The sequence below is a fragment of the Lontra canadensis genome, unplaced genomic scaffold (assembly GCF_010015895.1).
Source record: "Lontra canadensis isolate GAN:19392208 unplaced genomic scaffold, GSC_riverotter_1.0 scaffold39, whole genome shotgun sequence".
NCBI lineage: Eukaryota > Metazoa > Chordata > Mammalia > Carnivora > Mustelidae > Lontra > Lontra canadensis.
This window is the reverse complement of record NW_022631033.1, coordinates 1,570,055-1,583,010: the sequence shown is the minus strand read 5'-3', so window position 1 is coordinate 1,583,010 and position 12,956 is coordinate 1,570,055. Positions and strand designations below refer to the sequence as shown.

The following is a 12,956-nucleotide window of genomic DNA, read 5'->3' as shown; positions in this document are numbered from 1 at the left end:
CCGTGGGTCGGATATCGTCTTGGTGATGCGCGTGGGTGGGCGGGGACCGGCGGGGGAGGGTGTGACTCGCGTTTGTGCGACAGACGTTAAAGGAAGGGCCTGCGTGTGGTGGCGGATAAGTGACGGCGTCTTTCACGGAAGAAGGCGGGACCCAGAGTTTGGCATCTATGGGTCATATTCACTTCACTTACTATTTAGTTTTTTACATCTCACAGATACTTTTCTCTGAAAGTGATTTTCTTTACCATCAAACTCTATGTACACGTGAATCGAACATCTTTAGTATTAGGGTAGAGTTGACAGAGTGTCCCATTGGTCTCGGGTGTCCGGCCCGGTGCTTCTAGACGTCCACGCCGTGCGCTCGCGTCCGCCCCGCGCCGTGCTGTCCCAACGCAGCCGGCCACCTCCCTACGCTGTGTCTTGGATCCTCGGGACTTGCGCGATCCGGGACCGGAAGCCGGGCCCTCCCACTCCTCTTCGCGCCTTTGCCGTCTGCGCAGGCGCGCGCCTCCAGCCGCCGAAGGTTGCGGGTGTGCAGGTCTGCTTCGCTCGCTCGCTTCTTCTTCTGTTTCGTAGACTCCGCGTACAAGCGAAGCCTCACGTTTGTCGTTCACTGTCCCACGTCCTTCACTTGGCCTGACACCCTCCAGGTCTGTCCACGGCGTTGCAGACAGTGGGCGCGCGCTCTCGTCTGCGGCTGAGTGTATCCGTCATGCGCGCGCGCGTCCCCTTACCCACGCCTCTGCCGACACACGTGTGCGTTGCTTCCACTTCTTGACGCTGTGAGCAAGACTGCAGTAAGCAAGGAGCGCAGTATCCTCTCGAATTAGTATTTTCATTTTCCTTGGGAAATAGCAAGTAGTGGAATTGCTAAATCATATGGTATTTCTATTTTTAATTCTCTGAGAAGATTCTACACGGTTTTCCACGGCGGCTGCGCCAATGTGCATTCCCACCAACAGTGCACAAGGGTTCCCTTTTCTCCAGATCATTGCCAACACTTGTATTTTCTTATAAAATAAGATGTGCCAGGTGATCTCTCATTAAGTTAAAGAACATTCTTTATTTTTCTTTTTTAAAAAGATTATTTATTTGAAAGAGAGATCACAAGTAGGCAGAGAGAGAGGAGGAAGCAGGCTCCCCGCTGACCAGAGAGCCCAATGTGGGGCTCGATCCCAGGACCCTGAGATCATGACCTGAGCCAAAGGCAGAGGCTTAACCCACGGAGCCCCCCAGAAACCCCTTCTTTATTCTTTTTGATAGTGAGGTTGAGCATCTTTTCATGTATCTGTTGGCCACTTTATGTCTTCTTCAGAAGAATGCTCAGGACCTCAACCCACCTTTAATTAGATGGTTGGTTGGTTGTTGAGTTGTGTAAGTGCTTAATATATTTTAGATTAACCTCTTTTCATATATATTATTTGCAAATATATTCTCCCACTTAGTATGTTACCTTTTCGTTTTGTTGATTTTCTTTGCTGTGCAAAAACTTAGGTGGTGGTGGTACTGTAGTCCCCACACTGTGTTTTTTGCCTTTGTTTACCTTGCCTGAGGGGACATAGCTAGAAAAATGTTGCTTAGGCTAATGTCAGAAATTACTGTTTGTTTTGTTTTTTTTACTAGGATATTTATGGTTTTTGTCTAACATATACCTGAGTTAATGTGTGTCTAATGTAAGAAACTGATCCAGTTTTATTCTCTTGTATACACCCACCGGTCTTCCCAGCACCATTCATTACTGTCTACCCCATACTCTTTATTCCTTTGGCGTCTATTAAGTGACCACACAAATGTGAACTTCTTTCTGGACTTTCTAGTCTGGTCTGTTGTTCTGAGTCTGTTTTTGTGCCAGGACCATACTGTTTGGGTTATTACAGCTTTGTAATAGAACTTAAATCTGGGATTGTGTTACCTCCAGTTTTATTCTTCTTTCTCGAGAATGCTTTGGCTACTGGGGGGCTTTGGTGGTGCCATGCAAATTTTAGTTTTATTCTCACTTTGTGAAGAAATGCTGTTGGGACTTTGACGGGGATTGCACTGAATCTGTGGGTTGCTTTGAGTAGTGTGGACACTTTGACAATATTCACTTTCCAGTCTAGGAAGACAGAATACGTTTCTGTCCAGCTCGGTCATCTTCTAGTTCTTTAATGAACGTCTTGTTGTTTTCAGAGGACAGTCTTTCAACTTTTTGGTTAAGTTTATCTTGTTCTTTTTGGTGCAATTGCAAAGAAAATGGCTTTTTTTTTTTTTAAGATTTTATTTATTTGAGACATAGATCACAAGCAGGCAGAGAGAGAGGAGGAAGCAGGCTCTCTGCTGAGCAGAGAGCGTGACACAGGGCTCAATCCCAGGACCCTGGGATCATGACCTGAGCTAAAGGCAGAGGCCCAACCCACTGAGCCACCCAGGCGCCCTGCCACTAACATTTCTCCAGAGGGAGAAACAGCAGATGGCACCTGTGAGAGGCCAGGGGGTCTGGGTTTCACCCAGGAAGTTGGAGGAGCAGGGGACTGCTTCTTCTTTGCGAGGTGACGTCTGCACGCTGGTCCCCCAGCCACCAGGCGGTACCGAGAAGGCAGCTGCTGGGAACACCACCTTTTAGGCAGACGTCAGACTCTAACCCCGGGGAACTGGGAAGCGCTGGGGCCCAGAGTCCCCTCGTGTCAGTGACAGACCAGCGCAGGAGATGGGGACGGGACGGTGGGCTCTCCTGCACCTGGCTCTGCTCAGGGCTCCCTTGAACTCTCGGGACCCTTCCCTGTCTTTCCATTGTTGGGTTTGCTGGAGGCCTGCAGAGTCCGCTGAGCCACAGTGCCCCCCTCCCCTCCCCAGGCGTGGTGTGGCAGCCTGGCCCGCCTTCAGCAACATTCCTTTACCTTAGCGGGATGCCGCTGCTCTGCTCTGTCTTGTGGTTCCCCCAGAATCCGGATGTTTAATCCTAACCCCGCAGCGTGCTCGTGTCAGGGTGGAGGGCCTATGGCGGTGACGAGGTCAAGGGCCCCAGAGGGCTCCCAGCCCCTCCTCCATTAGAGGACACGGGGAAGAGGCCTTCACCGCGCAGCGGATCAAGTCCGGAGAAGCCCTAGTCCGTGTGCGCAACAGCAGCCCAGACGCACTAGAACGGCCGAGTCCCGACGGCCCCTCTCGGTAACTCCACCTATGACCCACTTGCCCCGGGCTGTGCCCCCAGTCATCCCCGCTGTATCACCCCCAGTCCTGCCGGTGCTCCTGCTGGGGAAGGCCTTTGCACCGTCCTCAGCAGGTGTCCCAAGTCCCTCCTGGCTCAGTGGCAGGAGGCGAGGGTGGGATGCAGCCAGGCTCGGGGCTTGGGTCCCGGGACCCTCGCTGTTCTCGACCTTGTGCTGGAAAAAGCCCTGCCACGCTGACTGGGCTATGAAGTAAACGTGAGGCTACTTGAAAGCATTAATTCATTAAAAATAACATCCGTCACGTTAAGTTTATTTCATGAAAAATAACTTTTCTAGAACCACAGCATCGTGAGCAAATCACGGTCATCTCTGCCACTTTGTCACCATCCACTGCGGCTCCTGCTGTCCCTGCGCCGGCCCGTCCCGGCATCGGCAGTCCCTGGAAAACCAGACTGCGAGGGCCCGCCTGCAGACGGAGCACAACGCCCGAGTCTCTCGGGAACGGAGCTGTGGTCGTGCGAAGCCGGGATGTGTTCAAGATCCCAAGGGGGACGTCAGAGGCTGGCAGCACTCAGGGCTGGGCTGCCAGTGAGCACAGATGTGGCTGGAACCCGAGGGACAGCTGAGCTTGTCCATGGACAGAACATGACAGAGGACAAGTTCTGAGGATCAAAGGGCTGACAGAAGAGAGGGAGAAAGGCAGGAGGGCCCCCTGTAGGAGGCGTCTCTGGAAGTGCTTACTCAGCCCTGGCTGGGTAGGGGATGGGGGAGGTCGGGGGCCTGGGGGTGGGGTGGAACAGGGGAGGGACGGCTGGCGCAGGTCTGGCTGGCACGGGTCTGAGGAGAACAGGACAGGAGGAAGCAGAGGAACCTTCTCCTGGAGGTTTTCCTGCAAAGAGGAAGTGGCAGCTGCGAGGGATCAGGCCATGTAAGGACGTTTGGATGACAGGAGCCATCACTGCACGCTGGCTGCTGACTGGCGTCCTCCGGTGGGAGGGAAGACGGCCCTGCGGGACCCCGTGTGCGGCGGGAACGGGTGAACGCAGCGGCCGCAGGTTCAAGGCCAGCATGAGAGGCCCCTCCGATGGTGAGAGCTGGACGTTCCCTGTGGATGCCTTTGGGTATCTGTTGTCCTGAAACTCCAGAGGCAGCGTGGCCCCGGGAGAGGCCTGGATCGCCAGGCGGCGGGCCAGCGAGGGTGTGACCGGGCGTTAGGGAAGACCTGCCAGCAAGCGTGTGAGGACCACAAGCGGCTGGGACCCCTCCCTGGGCTCAGCCCCTGGCTTTCCCCGTGTGTGCTCTTACGGGGTCACCCACATCTGCCAAATGTGTCCTCCCCCAAAACGCTACGTTCCCAGCACCTGGTAAGATTTGTTGGACTATGTACCCCGTGCCCATTACCACGAAGTCAGATGGGATCTGTGAGCCACGAGGTACATGGACATCCTGGCGTGTGTACACACACGCGCACGCAGACAGGCTTCCAGTTGTGGGGCTCCCGTCCTATGCTCCGGAGAGACCACATGTCACGTAATCCCCCCAGGGGTTGTGATCTCCCAGTGGCAGTCTGGATGTCTCGGACGGCCTCGTGCCTAGGCTGGGGGACTGAGGCGCAGGGCCAGGCCATCTGCAGATGTGTGGTGGTGAGGCCGGGGGAGTCGGCCCGGGTCCCCACCGGCCTCATGGAGCTTCGGGACGGTTTGAGTGGGGTTTGCGCGTGAGCCCCTTGTGGTGCGGCCCGCTGCACTGTGGCTGGGGGTCACCCGTGGACCGCACAGGAGTCCCTGAGGTCTGCGATGGCTTCACACGGCCACAGACTATGTTCACAGGTTTATGAATTGCAGGAATTTAGTCCTATTGCTTATTCTTTCAGAATTTTGCAGTAAAAGCAAAATCAAGGCAAACGATAAACAACTCCGACCACCTACTACTAGTATTGGCTTTAATCGTGGTAAAACACACGTAATATGAAATGTACTCTCGTAGCCGTTTTCAGGTGGACAGGCCAGCAGCATGAAGCAGGCACACCGGGGCCCCCGGTTGCCACCGCCCACCCCGGGACGCGGTCCTCTTCCAGCCCAGCCATCTGTGCCCCTGAGTCCCTGAGTCTCCCTCCCCTGCCCTGTGCCCAACAGCTGGGCTCCATTGGGCTGAGCTGCAGTGGGCTATGCTGGGCTCCAGTGGGCTGTACTGGGCTATACTGGGCTCCAGTGGGCTGGGCTGTACTGGGCTATACTGGGCTCCAGTGGGCTGAGCTGCATTGGGCCATACTGGGCTCCAGTGGGCTGAGCTGCACTGGGCCATACTGGGCTCCAGTGGGCTGGGCTGTACTCCCTGGGTCTGGCACTCACTGCTCCTCCACACGACCTCACAGATGGCTCCCTTGGGCTTTCCACAGCTCGGTGGGGCCAGCAGTTGGCGTGGAGGAAAGGCAAGGGGGTCCAAGGCCCCAGTAGCTCCACAGGGAGAGGGAGGGAGGCCACCTCCAGGGGTGCAGCACCGAGGCTCCAGGAGGAAGAGGCCACGTGTACCTGTCTGGAGACACCGTCCCTCCCGGGAGCAGAGCCACACAGAGCCCATGTCCCTAACACCAGGCCACGGTGCAGCTGGGACGCTGGAGACGCTCCAGGCAGGTGGGTGTCTCCTGCGCTGGTTCCGGAAACAGGTATGCTAAGGGTCTGGAGCATGAGGGCGGAAGAAGGCAATGCTGGGGGACGGGGACCAGAGCGGGAGGAAGCCACGGGCCAAGGCGTTCCCGATACCTGGTACAGGTGACCGCAGGTGCCTCCCAGCTCATTCTGCCTGCCCAGGCGGGGCTCGTGGCCACACGGGGGCCTGGCAAGGCGCGAGGGCAGGGGACCTGTTTCCCCCCACCCCCCGTGGGAGCGGGGAGGTGCACCGGCAGCGGGGGCCGGGAGGACAGCCCCGGGCTTCAGCTGAGGGAACTGAGAAGATGGTAAAGAGAACCCGGACGGCTGGAGAACGGCCAAAGGGTCTGCCATGTTTGGGGGTGAAGACAAGGCGTCCTCCAAGGGACGAACGTGAGGCCACGAACAGCCGGGCCGGGGGCCGTCAGGGACACACAGGTACCACACGGCACTGGGAACGCATCAGGCAGAACCGGACAACTGTACAGAGAAAAACACAAGTGGGCAGCTGCGGCTGGAGGTTTCCTATTCTCTTGTAAAAAGGAAACACTGCAGGGATATGAAGACTTAAACGCATTTGTAAGGCTAAGCTGTTAGACCTACGTGGGACTCCGCATCCAACAGAGACGACGATTCTTAAAAGATGACGTGGGATGTTTATAAAACTGGATCTCGTGTCGCGAAGACTGTATTTAGCAACGAAGGAAAACCCAGTAAGTGCGAAGCAGCCAAGCGATCACGTGCTCGCTGGCGCAGGACGGCGGTTTCCAGCGTCAACACCGACAGGACATATCTGTAAAAACACCACATCTGGGGGAAGAAAATACTAAATAACACTGGGGCCTAAAAGTAAAAACCCAACAGGGTTAAGAAATATTTAGAACTGAATGAAAATGAAAACAGAAATGTCAACACAAAGATAAAGCAGTTCTTCCAGGAAATTCTGTAATTTCAAAGTGCAGAAAACAAGAAAACTGCCAAAAAACCCAAATACTCAATACAAACATTTAAAAAAAACTGAATTAAGTCAAAGTAACAGGAGATAATAACAGAAATAAGTTACTGAGAAAGTGAAAGTGTTAACAACGGAAAACTCCTACTACTTGGGAGCTTTACTAATATAAACAGACCCCGAGCAACACTATCAACACCAGAAAACAGGGCGCTGAGGGCTCAGTTAAGTGTCCACCTTTGGCTCAAGTCATGATCCCCGGGTCCTGGGAAGGGTCCTTACGCTGCTCCGTGGGGAGCCTGCTTCTCCCTCTGCCTCTGCTTGTGTTCCTCTCTCTCCCTCTCCCATAAAAATCTTTATTTTTTATTATTTTAAGATTTTTTATTATTTTAAGATTTTACTTATTTATTTGACAGAGAAAGAAACAGCGAGAGCAGGAACACAAGCAGGGGCAGAGGCAGAGGGAGAAGCAGGCTTCCTGCCGCGCAGAGCGCCCGATGCAGGGCTCAGTCCCAGAACCCTGAGATAGTGACCTGAGGCAAAGGCAGACGCCTAAGGACTGAGCCACCCGGGCGCCCTCAAATAAAAATCTTAAACAACAACAACAACAACCAGACAAGAAAGCGCAAATAAAACATACAACCCCCCCCCCCCCCGACAACTACGGACATTAGATTTGCCAAAACAAGAACAATGTATTTTAAAGTTACGCATTCCTCAGAAAATGCAGATGAAAGGCATGTTTTTTTGAAAACACAAACGCTGCAACTGCAACAAGAACGAGACACAGAAACCACTGCACAGGGCAGTGAAATGGGAGCGAGGTGGCTCTTTCCCGAGGGGAAATGTGCCATGATCGTGCAGGGGGAGGGCGTGCCGCCCAGGAACACAGCGAAGGCGTCTGGTTCAAAGAGGGGCCGGAAAATGGAGTAAGAACAGGGATGGACTCGGAGGGAGGCAGGGGCAATGGAGGAGGACAGACAGGCAGGCAAGGGAAGATGGACTCACCCACGCCCACCCACACCATCGGTCTCCATAAAGGCAGATGCACCCAGGGCCGCCTGGGGGCCACGTGCTCCTTAGGCTGGAACAGAGCAGGACCCTGTGCTCACTGCGCCAGGGACATGCTCGGGAAGGCGCCCGATGGGAAGTTACCCGAGCTCGGAGGCGGCAGCAGCCCCAGCCCAGCCCGAGGCTGGGTCAGTGGCCGCAAAGGAACGGGAGGCTGATCTGAGACAGGGCAGTGACGTGGCCATGTCTCAGTGGTCACCCAGCAGCCAGGGACCACGAGAACACAGGACTGGCCACGCCGCCGACAACCTTGCTTCTGTGGTGACTGCCTTGGGCAAGGATGGATTTTTACCTTAAGTTAAGCTCCCAGCAATCCCTACGAGTCCCCCCGCGGCGTTTACCTGGGAAAACTGGCAGGTGCACATGGAGGGGCTGTCGTGGCGGCTGCGTGCCTCAGAGCCGGAAACTGCCCGTGACCCAGCACCTGCGCGCGGCAGCCAGCATGCAGGCCGAGCGAGGCGCACAACACAGCGGGGGCAGAGACCCAGGGCTGTGCGCTCCTGAGACCCGGTCTGTGCACAGAGCCCACACGTGAGCTGGAGGAGCCAGACCCCAAGGACGGAGCCTGCACGGTGCGGCTGCGGGACCTTCTAGAACAGGCCAAGCCGGTCTGAGCTGGAATGTGTAGCGGTTGCTGCGTTGGCCTCTGGGGACACAGGAAGCAGGGCTGACAAGGGAGAGTCTAAGAGATTATCCGTGAGGTGCACACGGGGCACTCGAGGGCAGGACCTGTGGTGTTCAAGCTCCGTGATGGCCCGGGGGAGGGCCGCGGCCTTTCTCTACACAGACTGGGCATCGGAAAGGAAGTGGGAACCGATGACAACCTTGGGTGCCCGGGCTCAGTGCTGCGGTATGGGCTGGCCAAGGCGCAAAGCAAACTCACGAGAATAGCAAGGACGGAGGGACGGCGGGACAGGCCAGAACTCTGCAGAGAGATGGTCCGGGGACACCAGATATGCAGACCGGACCGACCGACGGGGCCCTGTGGATACGTCCGGACACACGAGCACAAGTGAACGCTGTCCGTGTTCCCGGGGAAGTTACTAACCGGCTGCTCAGGGAGGGCAGGGGGAGCTCTCCTCTCTGTGGGGACAGACTCAGAGCTGGCCAGTGTCCGACCCCGGCGTACACATGGAGAAACTTCTGGAGGATTCTAGCTCCCACCAGTGCAGAGTGGAAACAGGCCCCATCTGCATCCCTGACCCAAGGAGCCACGCACACAGGAAAAAGAGTTGCTTACACCGCCAAGTTTTGGGGTGTTTTGTGACCCTGCAATACCAGAAGACCCAGTCGTACCACAAACAAGGGTGAGTTCCAGGGGCACGGGAAGAGGAAACTACAGGACTAACAGCCGATGACACAGGGTGGCGTCTCTGGGACACAGCATGGGGAAACCCCCCCCGCCCCCAGTCTCCAGCAGCACAACCCGCGAGATCAAAATTAACTTGATGACACCCGTGTGAACGGTTCATGCTAAATGGGGTAAACCGTGAAACGAACAAGCAGACAGAAGACTGACGAGGAGATCTGCAATCAAACAACGTAGTACCTAGCACAGCCAAGAAACCAGGACATCAACGTTCAGAAAAGGGACAGGAATTCTAGCGGAAAACCAGGCACATGACATTATGACGGGCACAGACAATGGGCCCCCAAAGATGTCCCCATCCGAACCCCCTGGGGCTTGCGCAGGTGTCCCCGTCGTGGGGAAGGGGCTCTGCCGCGGTGTGCAGCGGTCTGGCCCCGAGCACCAGGTGGATCCAAGGTCAATACAGACACCCCTGGAGGTGGGAGGCCTGCTCCCGCGGATTTTGGGAAGAGGGCCTGGACCGGAGGAGGACTGAGCAGGGCAAGGGCCGAGCAGCGCACCCTGTGGGCAGCGGACGGGCCGGCCTGATGGTCGGCGGCAAGGGGTCTCTGTCCCGCCACAGCGAGCAGCTGACTTCGCCAGCAACTCAAAGGGTTCTCCCCCACAGCCACCACAGATGACCCCAGCTCTGCCAACACCTGGTTTTTGCCCTTTGAGACCCGCCTGCACAGCAGAGCTTCGGGACCACAGAGCAGGCCTGTGCTGTCGACACGCAGAGCAACAGCAGCAGCGGGACACCCACAGTGGTCTGGAGCTACGGCCCGGGAGACTCGCTCCATCATTAGGAGTCCGAGAAGCAGCAGCAGCACGCGACACCAGTCCCCAGCCTCCAGCGCGCTGGGCGAGAGTTCAACGTCTCAACTGCGCCAACCATTCTTGTGAGCCGTCAGGCAGAAAGCAGCCAAATCCAGAGTCTGCTACCTACCGACCTGGGCTTCCCGCTCCTGCAGACCCCTGGACGCCATCCCCGCTCTGGGGTCCGGAACAGGCGGACGGTGACCGGTACGGGGCCTGGTGGCCCCCGTGGGGATGGCACACTGGATACCAGGCGGGGCTCAGAACCAGTGGAACGTCCTCACAGCAACTCGGGTGCGTCTTGAAACAAGTCCCGAGGGGAAGAAACACCCCGTATCTGTACCTCCACCTCCACCACGGACGCGATCTGACAAATACTGTCTTCGCGAGCACCTGTTCTGTGAGGCTCGCAGCTGCCACGGCAGGCGTCCGGAGCACCGCCCCGGGCAGCACTGCCCAGTCCCCGGGACCACCATCTGCATCCCTTAGTCTGGAGAAACCACCCACACCCAGAGCAGGACGGAGTGTGCTGGGACCCGACCGCCGCCTACAGCAGGTGTGGAGCCAGCCTCCACCGGAGCTACACGGCGGAAAACCCGTGCTCCCCGCAGTCTGTGCTTCTGGCGGGGTCCTCTGCCTGCCGTGCTGGCTGTGGACTGAGGACACCCTTGCAGCGGTTCCCCTTCTGCCTCTCGCTGCCCCCCCACCCCGCCCCACCAGGAGCCTCCTGTGTCGGCTGCGAGGGCTCCTGCACCCACGTTCTGTCTCAGAGGCTGCTGGCGAGGGAATCTCACTGGGGACAGAAGCAACCCCCTAGGAAACCGGGGAGCGGCAGGGACAGGGGGACTCTGACGGGGGCCACCAGGGACGTCCACCCACAGCCCGAGAGTGGGATGGGCTCCATCCCACACCGGACGTCTGAGAACAGAGACAAACCTCTAGCTGTTCTCCCCCAGGAAGGGGCCCAGGAGGAGGCCGCTGGCTTCAGTGTGAACTTTTAATGGAGAATGAGGACTGTGTAAAGTGCGCGTTACCTCCGTCCCCACAGCCCCTACGCCGCAGCCTGCCCAGCCTGCAGTGAACAACCAGCCCACGGGGCCGGGGCCACACGGACGCTCTCGTTTCAGTCTCCTGCTGAAGCAGAGAACCGTGTGGCCTGGATGCTGAAGGCGACAGAGGTGGTATTATTTCCAGGACGGTCAGAACACCCACCCACGAGGCGACCGTGTTGAGAGCTAATGCGTCACAGACTGGGTTTGGTTTCCGGGTCCTGCATCTCACGCAAGGCGCATCAGAACACCTCGCTGTACTGGCACCAAGAAAAACGAGAAGGACGACTGTCGGCTCACAGTTCTGTGCTCAGCTGGGCGGACCCTGAAGCCCTCTTGGAAAATCAGAAATCTGATTATTCTGAGTCGCTTCAGAAACGTGTGAACCCTCTACACACACACACACACACACACACAAAATCTAAAAAAACTGGTAGCTTAGATGAAATGAGTCATTTTCTAGGAAAAAAAATTTTCTAGGAAAACAAAAAAAAAACCAAGATCAACCCCAACAGAGACAGAAAGCTTAAAGAGACCAATTTCCAGAGAAGAAAGTTGGAAATTCATCAGGAGCTCCCCCACCCCAAAAAGCGCCACATGATGGTTTCACAAAAGACCTACCACATCTGCGCAGGCTGTAGAGAGCAGAGTTCAGTTTGCTTTTAGCAAGCACGTAAGCGCGTACAACATACCTAGAACTGACACAGACGGGGTGCCGGGGGCTCTGTTGGTGAAGCGTCTGCCTTCAACTGAGGTCATGATCGCTGGGTCCTGGGATCGAGTCCCACATCAGGCTCCTTGCTTGGCAGGGAGGCTGCTTGGCCCTCTCCGTCTGCCTCTCCCCCTGCTTGTGCTCTCTTGCACTGTCAAATACATAAAATCTTTAAAAACACAAACACACACACACACAAAACAAAAACTGATACAGACAAGCACCCATACGTACACGAGAATTTTAGACCAGTAGCGCTTATGAACGTTAATGTAAATTTCAAAATACTGGCAAACAGATCCCAGCAGTCAGAGAATCGTGGCCAACAGCCGCGTGAGATTTTTACAGGAATACAAGGGTGGTTCGATCCTGGGAAATCTCTCAATATCCTATGATGGGTCTAAAATGAAAATCTATGCGATTACCTCTACAGATGTGCCGGAGAAAAAAGAGAGAAACTAACAAAATCCAGCACCGTTGTAATTACAAGTGCTTTGGCTAACTGAAGGGCATGAACGCTCTCCAGTGTGGGGTCTGCCCTGACAGAGGCCGGCATGTCCGGAAGGGGCCCTCCTGAGGGATGCCCACGGCTTCCCCGTGGTCTCTGCACCTGCTGCACGTCAGCCAGCGTCACTACACAAGGGAAACACAACCACAGGCCTGAAAATTAGAAAAAAAGCGAAAGTACCTATGTGTGCAGCTGGCGGGATAGTATTACGCTGGGAAAATCCAGGTTATCTATGAGAAACGAACTCAGAACAAATCAGCAAGTTCAGACAGAAGGTAACCTGCGAACAGCAGTCACCGTCAGATGCGGACACAGTGACCCCGCGGTGGGGGAGAGAAGAGGGAAGAGCACACGGATGACAGGAGGGAAACAGAGTCAGCAGCTGGCAAGCAGACGTTCCGAGACGTGTGACACCTGTGTGAGGAGACACAGAAAACTTCCCGCGCGCACAGACACGGCAGACAAGGTCACCGTCCTCCAACCAGCCTCTCAGGGAGCAAGGGCTCTCCGGGCCGGCCACTTCTGGTGTGAAGCCGAGTCCGGTGAATCTGGGCTCACAAACGGGGTTTTAACGTGCCACATCTCAGGCGGTCAGCTACGCAGCCACAAGTAACCGGACGGTGGACATGCATACACAGGCAGGCTCCCACGGTCGCTGGGTGTGGCTTCCGAGTCACCAGATGTCAGGGCTCCAAGCTGCCGT

General features: G+C 56.2%; 1 pseudogene; it reads right to left on the bottom strand.

The window, feature by feature from the left end:
* Window positions 1–4,546: 4,546 nt before the first annotated feature.
* Window positions 4,547–11,836, bottom strand: LOC116874929 (annotated as a pseudogene).
* Window positions 11,837–12,956: the final 1,120 nt, after the last annotated feature.